Below are 21,998 nucleotides of genomic sequence, written 5' to 3'. Positions count from 1 at the left end.
AGGTCAGGAGATCGAGACCATCCTGGCTAACGTGGTGAAACCCTGTCTCTACTAAAAATACAAAAAAATTAGCCGGGCATGGTGGCGGGTGCCTGTAGTCCCAGCTACTCGGGAGGCTGAGGTAGGGGAATGGCGTGAACCCGGGAGACGGAGCTTGCAGTGAGCCAAGATGGCACCACTGCACTCCATTCGGGGCGACAGAGCCAGACTTTGTCTCCGGGAAAAAAAAAAAAAAAAAAAGAAAATTGAAGGTATTTATGCTCGAAATGAAACTGAATTCTATTTAGGCAAAAGATGTACTTACATGTACAAAGCAAAGAACACCACACTGACTGCTGGCAGCAAACTGAAGAAAACAGCATAATCTGGGGAAAGGTAAACTCAGCCCTGTGGAAACAGTGGCATGGTTTGTGCTAAATTCCCAAGCAGTCTTGCTAAGGCTATTGAACACAGAATCTGTGTGATGCTGTGCCCCTCAAGGACTTAAACTAATGAAAAGTAAATAAATAAAAGTGGGTTTGTAAGAAAAAAAAAGAGTATAAATCTAAACATACCACTTCCTTGACTAAAACCCTTCTATAGTTTCCTACAGCTCTTAGAGTCCACCTTGCAGACAAGGCTGGGTCCTGTTATAAACTCCCACAGCCTAGGTACCACCTTTTTCTAGCACTCACACCTCTGGGCCTAACCTACTTCAGTACTTATCACTATCTGTTTCATGTCTGTTGCCTTCACAAGGCTTTGGGCTCTAGTCTGGTTTCTGCATCACAGTGGTTTCTGCAGCACCTCACACTGTGGGCTCTCCACAAATCCTGTGAGTGACTCCCTGGGTCCCTCATATGCAAGGTGGGAAGCACTGAAGCTTCCTGCTGGCAGGACATCCTCTGTACCCACTGTGGTATGGAGCCTGCTCTAGCTGTGACCCCAACACTTGTGAAACCTCCAGGAAGCCCACGGCCTCTAAACTCAGTGCAGTCGTGAAGACTCTCTGACACCCATTCTCAAAATTCTCCTGGACTTGGAATCTGGATTGCCTACTGGATTCTCATGACTTACCAACTGATATCCTCAACTGGTGCTACCCAAACCGTTTTCGTGTCAGGTGACCGAGAGAGACAGATATTTGTACATTGCATTGCAGATGCTGCTGCTTAAAGTCAGAAGTTCACATTGCAGATGTCACTGCTTGAAGCCAGAAGCGACCAACTGGGGCTTTCGCAGCCCTGAGGGTTGAGCGGATCAGTATCTTGGCAAAACTATAGACCATCTGGGAGTTCAAGACCAGCCTGATCAACACGGAGAAGCCCCGTCTCTACTAAAAATACAAAATTAGCCGGGCGTGGTGGCACATGCCTGTAATCCCAGCTACTTGGGAGGCTGAGGCAGGAGAATTGCTTGAACCCGGGAGGCGGAGGTTGTGGTGAGCTAAGATCATGTCATTGCACTCCCGCCTGGGCAACAACAGCGAAACTCCGTTTCAAAAAAAAAAAAGAAAAAAGAAAAACAAAAAACTGGCTGGGCGCGGTGTAATCCCAGCACTTTGAGAGGTTGAGGCGGGCGGATTACGAGGTCAGGAGATCCAGACCATCCTGGCTAACAGGGTGAAATTCCGTCTCTACTAAAAATACAAAAAATTAGCCAGGCATGGTGGAGGGCGCCTGTAGTCTCAGCTACTCGGGAGTCTAAGGCAGGAGAATGGCATAAACTCGGGAGGCGGAGCTTGCAGTGAGTCGAGATTGCGCCACTGCACTCCAGCCTGGGCGACAGAGTGAGACTCCATCTCAAAACAAACAAACAAACAAAAAACCCAAAAAAACCTATAGACCATCTGCTACATGCTGATTGGAATGCTCTACCCTGGGCTTGGCATCTCAACTAGAATTATTCATTCATTCTGTCCATAAACATTTACTAAATAGGCTAAGGTCCAAGGGCAGCAATACTACTATTATATAGTGAACACTACTATAGAGTTAATCACGTGCTAGGAATGTCACACACATTAACTCATTTAATTCTAACAACCCTATAATCAAATGCTATGATTATCCTCATTTAAAAGTTCCCTCATTGAGGGAACTGGAGGCCCAAGACCAAGTTAAGTAACTTGCTCAAGGTTACACAGTTAACTAGTAAAGGAGGATTTGACCCTAGGCCATTTAATCCAAAGTGTGACCTTAATTACTATGCTGCCAAGCACAGAGGTGAAGCTGGGGGGGTTATGAACCTTGAAGCTACTCCAAAATACTTTTTTGGTGTGTGAGCTTTTGCATTTTCCAAGAGAGAGGGAAGTCCAAGGCTGTCATCAGGATCTGACAGGGATTAATAGTGAAGAATCACTGGTCAAGGTGGGGATTCTGACATCTGACATCTCTGGTCTATTAGCATCCTTGCCCAGAGCCCTGATAACCTCCACATGGTCCCTATCTCGAAAGAGCTCTGCTCCTGGCCTCTCTTGGTCTGGTCTATCACCTTCAAATTTCACTCTCTTCATCAGGTAGATTCTTTGGGTAACCTGTTTTAGTGTAACTGCACTGTGTCAGAAGACACATAAGAGAAACCAGGTCTAAAAACAAAGCAGGCCGGGTACGGTGGCTCATGCCTGTAATCCCAGCACTTCGGGAGGCCGAGGCAGGCAGATCACTTGAGATCAGGAGTTCGAGACCAGCCTGACCAACATGGTGAAACCCTGCCTCTGCTAAAAAAAAAATACAAAAATTAGCCAGGTGTGGTGGTACATGCCTAGCTACTTGGGAGGCTGAGGCAGGAGAATTGCTTGGACCTGGGAGGCAGAGGTTGCAGTGAGCCGAAATTGCACCACTGCACTCTAGCAGGGGCAACAGCAGCAAAACTCTGTCTCAAAAAAAAGAAAACAAGCAAACAACAACAACAACAACATAAATAAATAAAAATAAAAGGAAAGCAGATATAGGTTGAAAAAGGATTGCAAAATACCTTTACATTCCCTGGGCCCCGTGGCTCCTGCAGCTCACCTTTGTCAAATACTCACATGGTTTAATTGAGCACAACCGTACTCCACTGAGACTTTCTAAGGAAAATCAGTGGCGTGGTTAAGAGCACAGGCTCTGAAGTCAGAGGTCTGGGTTTTAATCCAGACTGAACTTCTCAGAAGCTGTGTAGCCTTGGGCAGGTAAATGAACCTCTCTGAGCCTCAGATATCACTTATAAAAAAATGGGGATAATAGTGGCATTTGCTTCATAGCCCGCTGTAAGGGATTAAATGAGGCCACATATGTCTGTACTCTAGAAATACCAGCTATAAGGAGGAGGGGAAGAGGAACCTAAAGGGAAATGCTTTTGAAGCAATATGGATTCCTAAAACAGCTAGGACTAGCGGCAACCACCCTGGACTAGAAGTCTACAGAATTGGCTTCTAATCTCAATTCTATCTCTATGTTTGCCTCCTTATCTGTAAAATGAAATGCTGGCCCAAATTACCCTAAGATCCTTTCTACTGCTCATGCTAATCTTTACTTTTATCACATATAAATGTGATTAATACATACCAGACACTTTTTAAAGCACCTTACCTCTATTAACTCTTAAACTTAAAAATAACTGATGAGGAAGTAGGTATATTATAGCCATTTTACAGATGAGGCAACTGAGGTTTAGAGGTATAGTACTTTGTCCAAGCTTCCAACGCTACTATGTGTTGAAGCCAGGTTTTAAAGTCAGGCTGGCTGCCCCAGAGCCCATACTTCTCAATGTCTGGCACACTTCTTCCTTCTGCTAATCCACTGTGACCGGCACACTGTCAGCACTCAAAACACTTGAATACGGGTTAACTTCCATCTCACCCACTGTAACTTAAACCCAGTCCTTCTCGGCCTACCCGCAATGGAAAGAGGGAAGAGCTGCTGCTAGCCACGCTTCCCAAAATAACCCCTCTTAGACTCAAAGAAAACAAATTTCCACTCCTTTTTGTGTTCTTGCATCCAGGCTAAATAACCTCAACTCATTCACATTTCCTTCCTAAGTCTCATAATACAAACCTTTAAGAGGCTACTGTTGTTCCCTGACCTTTCCGTCTCTGAAGCTGCCTTACCAAAAAGCCTGACTGCAGAGGGTGAGGAGGAAGCTTTGTGGCTGCCAGGCATCTACCAGTGCCCTGATTGCTGTTTTTCTCCCTGTACTTTCTTTCAATGGTGGTTTACTCTGAATCCTCCCGTGCTGGCACTGAACTAACAACAGTGACATGGGCAGAGCCAAAGAAAGGCTTGTTACTGCTTCAGGATGGCTATGTGTGAGTTTTGCCTGCACTTGACGGTTCAGACTCATTACTCCTGCAACCCTCCGAGACAGGGCAGAGGGGCAGTGAGGGTGGCTGCTCTGTTTTCTCCTTGTAGGGTATAAGGTTTACTAGCTCTGCAATGACCTAAGCTGGGAATAGGTGAGAAACAGACTGGGACAGGGGAAGGTGAGAAAAGAGTGAAGACAGAAAGGAGCACTCTTGACTTTCTCAGAACTAGGAGCAAATCCAATTCTGTTGGCCACTTTTTTTTTTTTGAGACGGAGTCTCACTCTGACGCCCACAGTGGAGTGCAACGGCGCGATCTCAGTTCACTGCAACCTCCGCCTCCTGGGTTCAAGTGATTCTTCTGCCTCAGCCTCCTGAGCAGCTGGGATTACAGGCGTGCGCCACCATACCCGGCTAATTTTTTTGTATTTTTAGTAGAGACGGGGTTTCACAATGTTGGTCAGGCTAGTCTCGAACTCCTGACCTCTTGATCCACCCTCCTCGGCCTCCCAAAATGTTGGGATTACAGGCGTGAGCCATTGCACCCGGCCTGCTGCACTTTTAAATAAACTTAACCCATTATTGGTCCTGATGCAGGGAAAACAACCCTTCACCTTTGCAATGTATCGATGTGTTTCTTAATGTTAAAACATAAATTGTAATTATTGAGGAGAGATAACATTTAGAAAAAACTTTTATTTATTTAGAGACAGGATCTCATTCTGTTGCCCAGGTTGGCGTGTAGTGATCATAGCTCCTGTAAACTCAACCTCCTGGCCTCAAGCGATCCTCCTGCCTTAGCCTCCTGAGTGGCTGGGACTATAGGTGTGTGCCACTACTCCCAACTTTTTAGATACTTTGGATCTTTAGGTCTCTCCATGAATCAAGATGTGCTTAAACTGCCTCCCCAAAGGAGAAAAATAAGGGATGTGAAAGATAGGAAACTAAAGAGTAGTCATGGTTTTTGTGTTTCTCCACTTTATCACGGTTGAGACCTACTGTGCTCCACACATGAGCTGGGCTGTGTGGACTACAGGCACCTGTTCGCTATTCTATCGTCTTCTGCCAACCAGAACTCTGGACAGTTGGAACAAGCTTTCTGTACTCTGCCTCAGCCAGCCCAGTAGGCAACTGTATTTAGAAGTCAAAAAAAGAGAACAAAAACATTTGCCTGAAAAGAATGTTCAATTTTGATTAGAAAAATAATTATGACTTAATCTTCACTCAGAAACTTCTTCATTTGTAAACACAGAAAACTTCACATGAGGACAAAGACACATTAGTTTGGGGATGAAGGCTGATGAAGATGAGTGGCAAACAAATTAGAACCAGATTTGGAAAACTTGCAGTAAAATGATTCAATGTTTACTACAGAAAAATACTTCACTACACGCAGAAAAACCTAGTGAACAGACCTGGTTCTGTGGGTTTCTAAACACTGATGAGAAAACAGGAAATTAGTAACAGAAACTTGCATTAACATAACACAAGTTTAACACAGCTAAACGCATCTTTGCATAAATCATATTGATTAAAAATTTTTTTCTTTTTAAAAAAAAAAGCGCCATTTAAAAGAAATCCCAGCACTTTGGGAGGCTGAGGTGGGAGGATCCCTTGAGCCCAGGAGTTTGAGACCAGCCTGGGCAACATAGTGAGACCCCCATTTATTTTTTTGAGACGGAGTCTCCCGGGTTTAAGCAATTCTCCAGCCTCAGCCTCCTGAGTAGTAGTACAGGCATGAGCCACCAAGCCCATCTAATATTTGTATTTTTAGTAGAGACGGGGGTTTCACCATGTTAGTTAGGCTGGTCTTGAACTCCTGACCTCATGATCTGCTTGCCTCGGCCTCCCAAAGTGCTGGAATTATAGGTGTGAGCCACTGTGCCTGGCCCTGACTTGGGCTTTAAAAATCAACGTCTGGTCAGGCATGGTGGCTCACACCTGTAATCCCAGCATGTTGGGAGGCCGAGGCAGGCAGATCATTAGCGGTCAGGAGTTCAAGACTAGCCTGGCCAACATGGCGAAACCCCGTCTCTACTAAAAATACAAAAATTAGCCAGGTGTGGTGGTGCACACCTGCAATCCCAGCTACTCAGGAGGTTGAGGCAAGATAATCGCTTTAACCCAGGAGACGGAGGTGGCAGTGAGCTGAGATCGCACCACAGCACTCCAGAGTGCATTGGGCAACAGAGTGAGACTCCGTCTTTTTTTTTTTTTTTGAGACAGAGTCTCACTCTGTTGCCCAGGCTGGAGTGGCTGGAGTGCAGTGGTGCGAGCTCGGCTCATTGCAACCTCCATTTCCCGGGTTCAAGCAATTCTTTTACCCGAGCCTCCGGAGTAGCTGGGATTACAGGTGCGCACCACCAGGCCCGGCTAATGTTTTTGTATTTTTAGTACAGATGGGGTTTCACCATGTTGGCCTCGCTGGTCTCAAACTCCTGACCTCAGGTCCACCTGCTTCAGCCTCCCAAAGTGCTGGGATTACAGGCATGAGCCACCATGCCCGGCCGAGACGCCATCTTAAAAAAATCAATGTGAGGCTGAGGTCAGGTGCAGACACTATCTCTACAAAAAAAAATTACCAGGCATGGTGGCACATGGCTGTAGTCCCAGCTACTCGGGGGCTGAAGTGGGAGGATCATTCAAGCCCAGGAAGTCGAGGCTGTGGAGAGCTATGATTGTGCCACTGCACTTCAACCTGTGTGACAAAGCAAGACCTTGTCTCAAAAAAAAATGAAAAACATCGATGTACTTCTTTTCTAATTCATGCTGGCATGAACACCAAGGTGGAGAACTGCCTCAAGAAGTTTTCTTCCTTTAACTACCAGAACTACAACTACCTCTTGGATATACACACACATATACACAACAAACGTATATATACACACATATACACACACACACACACACACACATATATATATATAGAAACAGGGTCTTGCTCTGTCATCCACACTACAAGTGCAATGGCATGATCATGACTCACTGCAACCTTGAACTCCTAAAGTGATCCTCTTGCCTGAGTCTCTCAAGTATCTGGGACTACAGGTGTGCACTACCAAGCCTGGCTAATTTATTTATTTATTTACTTACATCTATCTCCATTTATTTATTTTTGTAGAGATGGGGTCTTACTATGTTACCCAGGCTGGTCTTGAACTCCTGGTCTCAAGTGATCCTCTCACCTCAGCCTCCCGAAGTGCTGAGATTAACAAGTATGAGCCACCTTGCCTGGTGGATATATTTTTAATGTGATATTCTTCAAACTGTTTTTGTTGTTGTTGTTGCTTTGAGACAGGGTCTCGCGCTGTTGTCCAGGCTGGAGTGCAGTGGCACGATCCTAGCCTACTGCAGCCTTGATCTCCTGAGCTCAAACGATCCTCCCACCTCAGCCTCCCGAGTAGGTGGAACTACAGGTGTGTGTCACCATGCCCGGCTAATTTTTTTTTTTTTTTAATTTTTAAATTTTTAGAGAGACGAGGTCTTATTATGTTGCCCTGGCTAGTCTCAATCTCCCAGGATCAAGTGATCCTCCCACCTTAGCCTCAACAAAGTGCGGGAATTACAGGCATGGGCCACTGTGCCTGGCTGTATTCTTCAAACTGGGATGTGCCATGTTTCGTCTGTCTTGCGGAATAGTGTCACAGTGGGATCCTATGTTTCAGTATCCTATGTTGATCTTCAGGGAATCTGCTATATATATATTTATTTATTATTTATTTATTTATTTATTTATTTGAGACGGAGTCTCACTCTGTTGCCCAGGCTGGAGTGCAGTGGCGCAATCTCAGCTCACTGCAACCTCCACCTCCAGGGTTCAAGAGATTCTCCTACCTCAGCCTCCCAGGTAGCTGAGACTACAGACAGGAGCCATCACACCTGGGAAATTTTTTGTATTTTTAGTAGAGACGGGGTTTTGCCATATTGGCCAGGCTGATCTCTAACTCCTGACCTCAGGTGATCTGCCTACCTTGGCCTCCCAAAGTATTGGGATTACAGGCATGAGCCACTGTGTGGCAGAATCTGCTATATTCTTAACTCGAAGCAATGTCCATGAGGCTATGGAGAAACAGGCACAGTCATACACTGCTGGTGGTGGGAGAACATACTGGCACAATCTCTATGGAGGAGAGTTTGACAATATCAACCAAAATTACAAATGTACATGTACATATTGTCTGACTCAGCAATTTCACATCTAGTCTACAGGTAGACGGACGTGTGAAAATGGCACATGTCTAAGGTTATCTATGGCATCCCTGCATGTAATAAAAGCAAAAAATTAGAAACAGCATAAATGTCCATCAATATCAAACTTCCATACTATGTAGACATAAATGAGGAAGCTCCTTACATACTGACATGGCAAGATCTCCCAAATATAATGAATAAAAATGGCTAGGTATAAAACAGTGCCATTTATTTATTATTTTTATTTATTATTTATTTATGAGATGAAGTCTTGCTCTGTCACCTAGGCGGGAGTGCAATGGCATGATCTAGGCCCACTGCAACCTCTGCCTCCCGGGTTCAACAGTGCTTTTTATATACTGTCACTGCATTAAAAAATCTGTGGGCTGGGCGCGGTAGCTCACACCTGTAATCTCAGCACTTTGGGAGGCTGAAGCAGTCGGATCACCAGGTCAAGAGATCTAGACCATCCTGGCCAACATGGTGAAACCCCGTCTCTACTAAAAATACAAAAAATTAGCTTGGCAAGGTGGCATGCACCTGTAGTTTCAGCTACTCGGGAGGCTGAGGCAGGAGAATTGCTTGAACCCGGGAGGTGGTTGCAGTGGGCCAAGACTGCACCACTGCACTCCAGCCTGGTGACAGGGCGAGACTCCGTCTCAAACAAAGCAAGCAAGCAAGCAAGCACGCAAACAAACAAACAAACAAAATCTGTGGAAGCATAGTCAAGAAATTACTAACCAGGGTTGTCTGTGGAAGGATGACTGAGTGGCGATGATGATGGAAGGGTGACTTCTCAGGGAATATCCTTTATATTCCATGAAAAAAAAAGTGGCTGGGTGCGGTGGCTCACACCTATAATCAGCACTCTGGGAGGCCAAGGCAGGCGGATCACGAGGTCAAGAGTTTGAGACCAGCCTGGTTAACACAGTGAAATCCCATTTCTACTAAAAGTACACAAATTAGCTGGGCATGGTGGTACATGCCTGTAGGCCCAGCTACTTGGGAGGCTTAGGCTGGAGAATCACTTGAACCCAGGAGGCAGAAGTTGCTGTGAGCCGAGACTGCACCACTGCATTCCAGCTTAGGCAAACAGAGCAAGACTTGGTCCCAATAAAAAAATAATAATAATAAAAAAAAAGCTTTGAGAATGTGTTACCTATGCAACATAAATAAAAAACTAAAAATAGAAAGTCTAAATGCATGCTTTGTACTCCCTTTGTTGGTCATAGGAATATCTATGATTCTCCATACATAAGGAATGGAGAGTCCAGTGCTGATATGATGGATTCCATGTTACTGACCTATAGCAAAAGCACATCTGAAAACTGAGCTTCGTGATTCATGGAGGCCATTCTATAATATCATATGGAAAGCTGATCAGCTGAGCATGAGACAACAGCAAGTCTTTACAGGACCTGAGGACATGGTGGCTTCAATATGTGTGTCCCCAGCCTGGTCACAAGGGTGTGTCTGGATGAAGCGGTAGCCTAAGCAGGGACTACGTTTCTCCTTCACTGCTCCATGTGGCCGCAGGACAGTATTTCCTAGGTTGAGAAGATGATCTCAGAGAAAGAACTCTGGTCTTAGGCACACCTGCCAAATCCCCCACATCGAAGCCTCAGGTCAGTTCTACAATCTCAAAGAGCTCCCAGTTCCTTGGTTCTTATCTTAACTGTATGGGTCTCATGCTTTATCAACTATCCAAAAGTAGCAGGAACTCCCAACAAATGAAGTGGTGAAGTGAGATAGTACCAGGCTAACAAGTTATATCTGGCCTTCTTAGGGATGAACTATTCACTAGAGGGCCAGCTCTAGGGGAGTGTCAAAGAGGCACTAGAAAAGAGGTGCTCTGGCTTCCAGTAATGACAGTATAATGAGCCTGAGACCCTGAATGACCTGTCCAACATCACAAATCCTTCTGATTCTGAACTGGAAGTGAGGAGCCTGAGTACGCCTCATACTTTTTTTTTTTTTTTTTTTTTTTCCTGAGACGGAGTCTCGCTCTGTCACCCAGGCTGGAGTGCAATGGCACGGTTTCGGCTCACCGCAACCTCTGCCTCCCAGGTTCAAGCGATTCTCCTGTCTCAGCCTCCCGAGTAGCTGGGACTACAGGCGCCCGCCACCATGCCCGGCTAATTTTTGTATTTTTAGTAGAAATGGGGTTTCACCATGTTTGCCAGGCTGGTCTCGAACTCCTGACCTCAGGTGAACCGCCTGCCTCGGCCTCCCAAAGTGCTGGGATTACAGACATGAGCTACCACACCCGGGTGACTTCATACTTTTGCCAGCAAAAGAGACAACTGCATAGGATTTGTGAGACCATCACATTTCTATATCTTGACTGACAGCTGCCAGGGTAAAAGGCGTTTGAAGTTTGTTGGCAGCTTTGGGAAACAGCACCCAAAACAGGTTAGGGCCATCTGTTAAAGAAAATGGCTTCAGCTGCACTTGGATTTGTATCTCAGGGTTTTTTTCTTTTCTTTTTTTTGAGATGGGGTCTTGTTCTATAGCCCAGGCTGGAGAGCAGTGGTGCGATCTTGGCTCACTGCAACCTCCACCTCCCGGGTCCTGGTTCAGGCAATTCTCCTGCACGCCACCATGCCCAGCTAATTTTTGCATTTTTAGTAGAGATGGGGTTTCACCATGTTGGCCAGGCTAGTCTTGAATTCCTGACTTCGTGATCCGCCCACCTCAGCCTCTCAAAGTGCTGGGTTTACAGGCGTGAGCCACTACGCCTGGCCAGGTTTTTTTTTTTTTTCTTTCTTCACTCTCCAGGACAAAATTTCCCATTCCATTATGTAGTAGATGCTGACTACGTCTCCTCTAAACTAGTTTTGTGGGTGACTAATTTTATCGATTAGGATGAGCTATATCTTATACTCTCGTTTATCTGGTCAAAGAGACTCTCCTCACGATATAATCGTAGACATCTAAATGACACAGAATAAACACAGCCGCAGGGACAGTTTCCAGATGCAGTTAAAGGGATACACTGCCACAGAGTGTGTTTTCCTTAACACTTGACTCTTTTAGGGGAAAATAACATTCTTACTCTCTCTTATAGTGATTATAATTTAAGTTCCTGGAGAGCATACCTTTCAGCCTAATTAGCACCTAACAAAGAATGTGCCCACAGATACCAAATGATTAATACTATTAGGTTACATAGCTAACTGAGCTCTTTAGTTCAAATTTGAATCCTGATTCAGTTCTGCTTACTGTAAATTATCTAACTTGAACTCCTGAGACCAGATTTGAAACTCTTCATCTCCCACAGAACTGTGAGCTTCTAAGAGAAGCTCCTGGCAAGGAAGTACATGTTGAACGAAAGAATGGAGGAGGGAAGGAAGTGAAGTCCCCATCACTCAACCCTTCCCAACCACTCCCAATTCTTCCCTAGCCCAGCTAAGTGGAAGACTTTTCCCTCATCTGGAATACCATCTTGCCTCATCTCTAACGTGCATGTTCACTGCTTCCATGGAGACCCAGGTCAGGAACAAGCTTTCCCTGGCTAATGTCACACTTCAGCCCCATGTGCTGCCTGCACTTGGCAGTGAAGCCACACCGGGGGGTTGTCTGAGGTGCTCTCCACGGGCTCAGATTCATCTTCTCCATCATCATATCTCATGTGATATAGCACCCAGCACATGGCAGGTACTCACTGGGTATTACTTTAGCAAATGAAGGAAGAAATCTTATTGCCAATACCACTACCTGGTGTAGAACTTATTACCAGTTTCAAAAATGCTCTTAGATACATATATATTATCATGTTTATTCTAAGCACTTAATTCATCAACTCCCACCATAGGAGGGGCTGAGAAGACAGCTCATTTCTAGTCTAAAGTGGTCATTTTGGCTGGGTGTAGTGACTCATGCCTGTAATCCCAGCACCTTGGGAGACCGAGGTAGGTGGAAGGCTTGAGCCCAGGAGTTCAAGGCCAGCCTGGGCAGCATGGTAAAACCCTGTCTCTACCAAAAATACAAAAATAAGGCAGGTGTGGTGGTGCCCACCTCTGTAGTCCCAGCTACTCAGGAGGCTGACATGGGAGGACTGATTGAGCGGGAGAGGCTGCTGCTGCAGTGAGCCTCCATTATTGCACCACTGCACTCCAGTCTGGGTGACAGAACAAGACCTTGTCAAAGAAACAGATAATAAAACAAAATAAAATAAAGCAGTCATTTTGCAGATGAAGAGACAGAGGCCTGCGTTGCCAGAGGAGCCCCACAGGATCACATAGCTACCAGTGTTCTTCCCATACTCCGCTATCTCTTGCCAGGTAACAGTGTTCTTTAATTTCCTGAGAGTAGACATTTCCTAGGCTCCGACAGACTTGAATATCTAGCTGCTTACTCAACATCTCGACTCTGATATCCAAAAAACACTTCAAACTTGACATGTTCAAGAGTAAATTCCTTATCTCCTCCTTCTAACAACCTGCCCTCCTTCCAGGCTCCCCAATTTCAGTAGATTGGAATTCTACCATTTTGTTACTCAGGCCAAAAATGTGGGAGCCAGGCAGGTCACGAGGTCAGGAGTTTGAGACCAGCCTGGCCAATATGGTGAAACCCCATCTCTACCAAAAATACAAAAATTAGCCGGGCGTGCTGGCGTGCACCTGTAGTCCCAGTTACTTAGGAGGCTGAGGCAGATGAATCGCTTGAACCCAGGAGGCGGAGGTTGCCGTGAGCCGAGATCGTGCCACTGCACTCCAGCATGGGCGACAGAGTGAGACTGTCTTGAAAGAAAAAAAAAAAAAAATTGTAGCCATCCTCAACTGCTATTTCTTTTACATATCACATCCAGTCTATCAGCAAATCCTGTTGGCTCCTTTCCAAATATATCCAGAAGACAACCACTTCTCACTTTTCCATTGCTTCACCTTGGGTTCAAGCCACCAACTTCTCTTGCTTAGACTATTGTAGTAGCCTCCTAACCAGTTTCTCTCCTTCCATTTTTACCACATTATAGCTTATTCTCAACACAGCAGTCAGAATGACCTTTTCAATATGGCAGGCCATGTTATTTATCTGCCTAGAATTCTCTAATGGCTACCATCTCACTCACAACTCACAGTAAAAGCCAGAGGCCTGTGTGATCTGCCCCCAATTCACCCTCACCGCAACATCTGCCGTTTCTTCTCTCACTAATATACTGCAGCCGTATTGGCTGGCTTACTCATGTTTCTTGAATATATAGGGCACATTCCTGCCTCAGGGCCTTTGTGTTTGCTGTTTTTCCTGACTGGAATAAACTTCCCCTAGATGTATGCTTGACTTACCCTCTAAATTCCTTCAGGTCTTTGCTCAAATGTTACCTTTTTAGTGGGACCCCCTTCAACTACCTTATTTAAAATTTTAACACCCAGAATCCTGGCACTTTCTTCTTCTTCTTCTTTTTTGAGACAGAGTCTTGTTCTGTAGCCCACGCTGGAGTGCAGTGGCGTGATCTCGGCTCACTGCAAACTCTGCCTCTTGGGTTGAAGTGATTCTCATGCCTCAGCCTCCCAAGTAGCTGGGATTACAGGTGCCCGCCACCACGCCTGGCTAATTTTTGTATTTTTAGTAGAGCCAGGGTTTTGCCATGTTGGCCAGGCTGGTCTCAAACTCCTGGCCTCATGTTATCTACCCACCCCGGCCTCCCAAAGTGCTGGGATTACAGGTGTGAGTCACTGTGCATGGCCTACTCTTGGCACTTTCCATCTTCCTTCTCTGCTTAATTTTCTCAATATATATTTTACTTATTTGTTTATTGTCTGTCTCTACCCTGTCCATTCCTCAAACGGTGAGCTCACTGCTCTATTCCCAGTACCTAGAAAAGTACCTGGCACACAGCAGATATTCACCAAATATTTGTGGGATGAATCAATCAGTGAATGAATGAATATATATACCTTTAGGATCTCCCAGTAACCTGAAAGCTTTAGGCAAGAAGGGGAAGACCCTAGTCGAGCTCTGGTCTCTCTCCAGCCTGGGATCCCTCTTTCCTCCTTACTGCCTCACCTGCTTCTCAGGTCCAGTCCAGCCCTATTCCACCAGAAACCACACCTAAGCTGAGAAGAAGGGCAACAGGTGCTTGATGCCAGGATGTTACAATTCCCAGGCCACCAGGTACAGAATTCTGCAGGGTGCTAATTTTTAAATTTAGCATCCTGATATCTTACAAACAGAAGAGGTCAGAGAAAGGTTAGGACTAAATATACTACTTAACCTAGATAACAGTACTGATTCAGAAACAGCAGCTTATTTGCTCTGAGGTGTTTTCCAAGGAACAGTGCTAAATTTCCACTTGTTCACCTAGCTGTCCCTTCCTTTAATCTTTTTATAATGGATTTCCAACATACATAAAAACAGAAGGAATGGTATAATGAACCTCTTGAACCCATTACCCAACTTCAAAAATTACTAACATTTTGCCTCCTTGGTTTCCCCTGTTTCTTAATCGTCTCTGCAACCCACACTAAATATTTCAAACTAGCTGTTTTCTGGAGAACAGATTTATATAAGACAGCCCCTGATGCTGTTACCACTGTATTCGAGCAACCACGTCAAACAATCTATCTTACCAGAAATAGAGCAGGGAAAAAAAAAAAAAAAAGCACTTATACCCATTCCCCTACCTGAGCAATGACTAAAAAAGGAAGTGTCTAGCCGGGCGCGGTGGCTCACGCCTATAATTCCGAGGCCAAGGTGGGCGATCACAAGGTCAGGAGATCGAGACCATCCTTGCTAACACGGTGAAACCCCGTCTCTACTAAACACACAAAAAGAAATTAGCCGGGCGTGGCGGCGTGCGCCTGTAGTCCCAGCTACTCGGGAGGCTGAGACAGGAGAATGGCGTGAAACTGGGAGGCAGAGCTTGCAGTGAGCCGAGATCGGGCCACTGCACTCCAGCCTGGGCGACAGAGCGAGACTCCGTCTCAAAAAAAAAAAGGAAGTGTCTAAATTCCAGACTGTTTATATCAAGGGACATGCCCATTATCATGTTTGGAGAACTTTGGGGAGGGGTATTGTTGTGTCCACAAAATGAATGTAGACATGAACCGCTTTTACTTGTGTACATCTGATGCAGAATTTCTGAGTGAGTTTATTTAATCCAGCAAGTATTTACCGACTACCTGCTAAATATGAGGGATGAGATGAAGATAAAAGATAAAGAAAACCGGCCAGGCGCGGTGGCTCTTGCCTGTAATCCCAGCACTTTGGGAGGCTGAGGTGAGTGGATCACCTGAGGTCAGGAGTTTGAGACCAGACTGGCCAACATGGTGAAACCCCGTCTCTACTAAAAATACAAAAATTAGCTGGGCAGGGTTGCAGGCGCCTCTAATACCAGCTCCTTGGGAGGCTGAGGTGGGAGAATCACTTGAACTCAGGAGGAGGAGGTTATAGTGAGCCGAGGTTGCACCACTGCACTCCAGCCTGGGTGACAGACTCCATCTCAAAAAAAAAAAAAAAAAAGAAAACCTAGTCTCTGTTCTCACAGAGCTCACAGGGTGGGGGTGAGAAAGGTACATAAATAACTCAAATACAAGGCAGAATAAGTTCTGTGCCCTAAGTAAATAAATCTAAGGCAAGAACTCCTTTTTAAAATCCACCCACAGCAGTTGTAGAACCCAGGGTATACCCTTTCCTCAACTCTAGTTTTAGTTTCTGTTGTATTTATTGCTGTACAGCCAATAAGTACACTATAAGAGACCTGGGAATTTGGTGACCCATAGAATAGACTTTTGGATGTGGATCTTTGATGTCACATTTTGCTACTGACTCTCCAGACTTCAGTGGGTGGGGATTATCAAGTTTTCCCAGGGCTTGGAAAACAATGGGGCTAATTCAGTGCCTGCAGAAGCTGACACCCAAAGCATTCTACCCTGAGGGTATATACAGCAAGCAGCTTCATAACGGGATAGGACAGTGGGAGGGTGTCCAGGAGACACAGCTAGATTGATTCTGAAGGATTTCCAAGGGCTCTCTCCCTGCCCTCTAAAAAACCGAGATCCTTTGGTGATCTATTATTAGAAGTCATCAGAAGTTCCCAGAGAAGAGTGTAGTTCTCTGGATAAACCGAAAAGACTGATGAAGTTTGGTGGGACAGTGCAGCATATGAAGGAAGCAGAGCTGAAAGCAGCAGGGGCATATGCATGGCCCTGGAGTTAGATGCACAAGAGAGTGGAGGAAGAAAGGAGCAGAGTTGAGATGGAAGGGAGATTTATATTGTAATCGGTTATCAAGATTGGTGAGGTGAGGATGGCTGAGGGGACAAATAAGAGGAAGGCAGGAAGGGGAAGGCCCTGTGGAAGGGTGAACAACAATCCAGGTTTGAAAAGGTGATCACTGAGGGAGGAACCTGAGAGGCAGGATCTCGCAGGATACTGGGCAGGGGTATGAGAGGAGAGGCCTTAGAATGGGAGGGTGTGCAAGTTATACAGGATTGGTTCATGCTGGGATGGAAGGGGCTGATTCCATTGAAGCTAGTCACATCAAGAGGTCACTAAATGAAGTACAAATTATATGAAAGTTTCAGGTCACAGAATGTGGCTGAGGATGGCAGAAGGTGGGTTGGTGGAAGTAGAACACTGAGACTAAAAATAGGATGAAAGACTACTGGACTAGAGGGGTTTAGAGCATACAGACACGTGGATTCCTGGGGCTAAGGGACTTAACAAGATGAAAGGATTTGGGGTAAAGTGCCAATGAGGTGGGAGACACTGTACGGTTGGTGAGCTCATGGGGTAAGGGCTGGGAGCATCAAAGATTCATAGAACAAGAGATATTTGGGCAAAGGATGAAGAGAGAAGTTGACTGGGTTCAAGATACTCCAAAATAGGGCAACTTGAGAAAATGGCAGTAGGAAGGTCACTCTCTCTTTCTCCAAGGCTCTTCTTCCCTGAAGCAGATCACAAAACCTAGGAAGGATTTTTCTGACTTTCCCCTGAAGCAGGTCATAATACCCTCACAGAGAGGTGCCCTCCCTGCACTCAGAGGAAAGGAGTATCCTTATCTGTGAAGACACAGGGACACAGAGAGGAGTCTGAACAAACAGGCCTTGCTAAGTTTCTCCCAGTTTACTACTATTTGATATTACCCTTTTTGCATTTTTTTCCCACAACTATCCACTCTTCATCAAATCTAGTATAAAAATACACAAGTTTAATCATTTCTTTGGGTCTTCATTTCCTTATGAAGGCTGCTGTCACATAAAACTTACATTAAATAAATGTGTATAATCTTCTCATTAAATCTTTCTTTTGTTATAGGGGCCTAAGCCATGAACCTAAAAAGATACTTTCCCTCCCCTACAAGGTGCAGGGGTTTCAGGGGATATGAGATCAAAAGTTATGAACAGTAGGATGAGAAACTCACCAACTTATGTGGCAAAGGGTCACAGAAACCTTGAGGGTCAGGGCCAGTATCGGTGGCTCATGCCTATAATCTCAACTACTTGAGAGGCTAAGGTGGGAGGATCCCTTGAGGCTAGGAACTCAAGACCAGAAACCTTGGGGATCAAGGAATGAGCTGATGTTGGATTTAGGAATTACTAGAAAATAAGGAACAAGGAGCTGAGGTTGAGTACGTTTGGGGGAAAGACAGGCAATGGAGTAGGGTTTGGTTTTGTTCTGTTTTTTTTTTTAAACTGTGGGTTCAAATCTTAGCTCTGCTACTTAGCTGTGTGAGTTTCTGGTTCATTTCTCTAAAACCAACCAACCAAACAAACAAAAATATGGGAAAATGGAAGATATAATAATAATAAACTCTTTGGGCTGTTGAGAGGTAAATTTAACTTATATATCCAGAGCTTGGCACACAGTAGGTATTCAGCAAGCCAATCGTTATTGAGGGAAAAATCAGGGTAAAGAACCACAGAAGTGAGGCTACAGCAGAGATGAGAAGATAGGGATTCCAAGATGTCAGTAGTAGCAATATAATGCAAAGTATGGGCCACATGTTCAGTCTGTTGAATCCCTAGCATTCAGGACAGAGTAAGATCCATAGGAGCGTCTCATTTCTAACAACAGCTCATGCTGAGTTCCCATGTGCCAGGCATGGTGCCTGGTGCTTTACATGTGTTATGTCAGGCACCACTATTTTCCTCCCTTAGCAGAGGTGGGGACTGAAGTTAAGACAGGCTAAATAATATACCCCAAGTCCCACAGCTGGAGGGCCAGAATCAGACTGGAACCTAGGTTTGTTATGAACTCAATGCCCCCAAATGAAGCACTCTGCTATGCTGCTTTGCAAACATGTTAACTAATGGGGCCTGATCAAGGGAAATGGGTATGCACTATTAAGAGTGAAGAGGGTGATCTGGGAATGAGGGAGTAAGGTTCATGATGCAAGCAGATCCTGGGGTGAGGTTACAAGAGGAAACTTCCAGGGTAGGGTACAAAAATGATTGCAAAAAATTATTATCTTGACTGAGAATTGCAGAATTTCACAATTTCACAGATGGAAGGAAACTCAAAGATCATCTCACCCAACCTCATCACAGTCATTTTGAGAAACTAAGGTCCAGACTGAGGAGGGGACTTCTCCCAGGTTTCTAAAGCACAGCAGTGACAGAGTTGGGACCACACACTGGATTGACTGGACTCTGGATTGATCCAGAATTCTCTGATGACTCCAATTATTACTACTTCATATTAATCTCTATATTCTCCTCAGCACCAGAAAGGTGCTGGACGCTTGTAAGTCATGTGCTGATTGACACTGAAGGGCTGGGAGGGCAGAGAGAGATGCCAGTGGGGGTGATTTTAGGATAAAGGCAGACGTGGAATGAGGGTCATAGGGCTACAGCGCAAGGATACTGAGGGCTGTGTAGAAGATGAGTGGGTGGAAAACTATTGGAGTAGGGCTTAGGAGTTGCCAGCAGTTTTGAAGGGAGTCACCGAGTTTGTGGGGAACACAGGGTAGAATTGGAGGGTTACCGGGCCAGGAGGGTCACCCAGGTTTGGGGGTCACTAAGGAGGAGTGTGGGGATCTTAGGATCATGTGAGTTATCGGATTAAAACCGAGGGAGTCAGTGGTTGGTGGGTCTCTGAGAAGTGCTGGCGAAATTCCTGGGTTAGCAGCCAATGAATAATAACCAACGGTTACCTGGTGAGGTCTTGGGGTCAGTGGGTGGGGTGTGGGGTCACAGGGGTGGAGGCGGGCGCCGTCACGGGGTGGGGTTTGGGAGTCATGGGGGAGGAGCCGCAGGGCGGAAAAGAGGGGCAGGGACCCTGGGTGGGGAAGGGGGCCCGGCCGCGGTCCAGCGGCCAGGCCGCCCTGCTAGGGCCGGAGGGAGGTGGGCACGCCGGGCTCGGGACCTTCCCGGGGCCCTGCGCCCGCCCGGCCTCCCGCCCTGGGCATGGTGGACCCATTCTTCCCGCAGCCACCAACCTGACAGCCCCCGAGGGCGACTCCGCCGACAGACCGCCATGCACCGGGCCCCGCCACCAGCGCCGGCCCCACAACCCGCCTGCGCCATAGCCCGCCCGCCCGCGCGCAGCTTGCCTCGCGCGATATCCAGGTTCCAGGGCCGCCGCACTTTCCTCTCCTCTTGGCGCGCCTCTACCGGGCCCCGGAACCCGTATAGAAAATACCGGGCACGCTCCACCCCGCCCCCCGCTTCGCCGCGGCAACCATCCAACTTATCCTCGTTCCAGGGCTCCTGGAGCCCAGGCCGCCGAGATCTGAACCGACCTCCTCGGAGCCCCGCCCCTCCCCCAGGCCGGGGTGACGCATGGCCAGAGAGGCTGAGCGCCCAGGGAAGGCGTGCTGACGTCACGACGCCCGGGTCAGGGCCCGGGCGCAGCTCGGAGCCGGGTCGTCGCTATAGCAATCGGGAATCGCTACCTGTCCCTTCCAAGGATTCGGTCCACCTGAAGCGTGAGGAGGTGGCGGAGGCCGCAAGGGCTCTGCGCTGTCACTTCCGCGGCCTGCGGGCGAGAAGGTGCGCTTCGGGAGTAGCGCAGGAGGACTGGAGGCGCAGGTTGTGAGGGACGCAGGCCGGGGCTTCTGTCTCTGTCCTCCGAGCTCAGAGCCCCCAGGCTTCTTCCCGGCCGCGCGCTCAGCAGTCACTGTCTTACGGTCCCGAAGCGCTTTAAGGTGCGCAGTCCGCAGGCCTTGCCTACTGATCTTCGAGCCACCCCTTGAAGGAAGCAGTTGCAGGTATTAAGAGCTCCTTATTGAAAAGGACGATATAGAGGGGCGGTGAGGGACTCGCCTCCTCAGGGAGGGCGGCCTGGCGGTCCTCTCAGGTTCTCTCTCATTCCCCCGTCAGCCCCACCGTCAGGCTCGAAACTGGCTACTCCCTTTTGTAGGCTTGCTTTGGGGTGAGCATAAAAACCAAGCCCCTTTACTATTTCCCTGCTAGGAGGGGCTGCGATTGGGAAATTTTCAGAAACCTGAGGGAAAATTAAAAGGGAGCGAGCTTTCAGTAAAAAATCAAATTAAAAGGAGGGGAGTTAGAGAAGGAACTGGTAAAGATTGCCTTTTAGGAGAGGAACTGGGTGCCTGGAGGAATGAGGTGAGAAACTTTCCCCTCTCTATCCTTTCAGAACTTCAACTGGTTTCTTTTGTGTCTTCCCCGCCCTGAAAACAATTTAACTTAATAATTTTTAAAGGACGTAAACTAGACACAGTTACAAAGTACGGGGTTTGGGGCTTGTGGTAGCTAAAGATGTCTTTGGGGACACGGGCGTCCTTTTCCTCTCCTGCCTGAAGAGCTTAACTAGGAAGCCCCACTTTCAGTCTTAGACATCCCTTCTTCCTGATCTGATTTGTTCTGGCTGGGACCAGAGTTAAGTTTAGGTAGGCCAGTGAGTGGCAACTGATGGTTAGAATTCCTGTGATTAGAATTAATCCCGTCTATATCTCCCAGTGTGGAAATAAACTGCCTGGCCACTATGCTGCCCTCTTTCCATTCCTTTTTGGTGGAAGTTTGACAAGTTATTTACCATAGAAAATAACTTACAGGCCGGGCGCGGTGGCTCACGCTTTGGGAGGATCAGCACTTTGGGAGGCTGAGGCGGGCGGATCACGAGGTCAGGAGCTCGAGACCAGCCTGGCCAACATAGCGAAACCCTCTCTACTAAAAATACAAAAAATACAAAAAATGGGCTGGGCGTGGTGGCGGGCGCCTGTAATCCCAGCTACTTGGGAGGCTGAGGCAGGAGAATTGCTTGAACCTGGGAGGCCGAGGTTGCAGTGAGCCGAGATCGCACCATTGCACTCCAGCACGGGCAACAGTGTGAGACTCCGTCTCAAAAAAAAAAAAAAAAAAAAGAAAAAGAAAATACCTTATAGATACAGAGAGAGGATTAAGTAGCTCCTCTAATATGAATTGAGGGTTAGAAATACAGCAGGGAATAGAACTCAGGCTGTACCTGAGTTTGTCCCTTTCGAACCACCCTTTTTCCATAGCAATATATATATTGTGGATCCCGAGGTCAGGAGTTCGAGACCAGCCTGGCCAAGATGGTGAAACCCCGTCTCTACTAAAAATACAAAAATTAGCCGGGCATAGTGGTGTGTGCCTGTAGTCCTAGCTACTCGGGAGGCTGAG

At 46.7% G+C, this 21,998-nt stretch overlaps 1 protein-coding gene across 3 annotated transcripts in view; it reads right to left on the bottom strand.

The window, feature by feature from the left end:
- ZNF76 (zinc finger protein 76) overlaps positions 1–20,763 on the bottom strand; it is a 36,999-nt gene extending 16,236 nt beyond the window's left edge. For 2 of the 3 annotated variants that reach the window (XM_011986550.1, XM_011986552.1), the window contains exon 1: positions 19,832–20,001. The gene's annotated coding sequence lies outside the window, so the exon portion shown is untranslated. Of the gene's footprint in view, positions 1–19,831; positions 20,002–20,287 lie in introns of those variants that run through there. The other variant, XM_011986551.1, reaches the window with a different exon arrangement.
- Positions 20,764–21,998: the final 1,235 nt, after the last annotated feature.

Source organism: Mandrillus leucophaeus, unplaced genomic scaffold, assembly GCF_000951045.1.
Source record: "Mandrillus leucophaeus isolate KB7577 unplaced genomic scaffold, Mleu.le_1.0 Scaffold3, whole genome shotgun sequence".
Classification (NCBI taxonomy): domain Eukaryota; kingdom Metazoa; phylum Chordata; class Mammalia; order Primates; family Cercopithecidae; genus Mandrillus; species Mandrillus leucophaeus.
The sequence above is the reverse complement of the archived record's forward strand: the minus strand, read 5'-3'. Positions and strand labels throughout refer to the sequence as shown.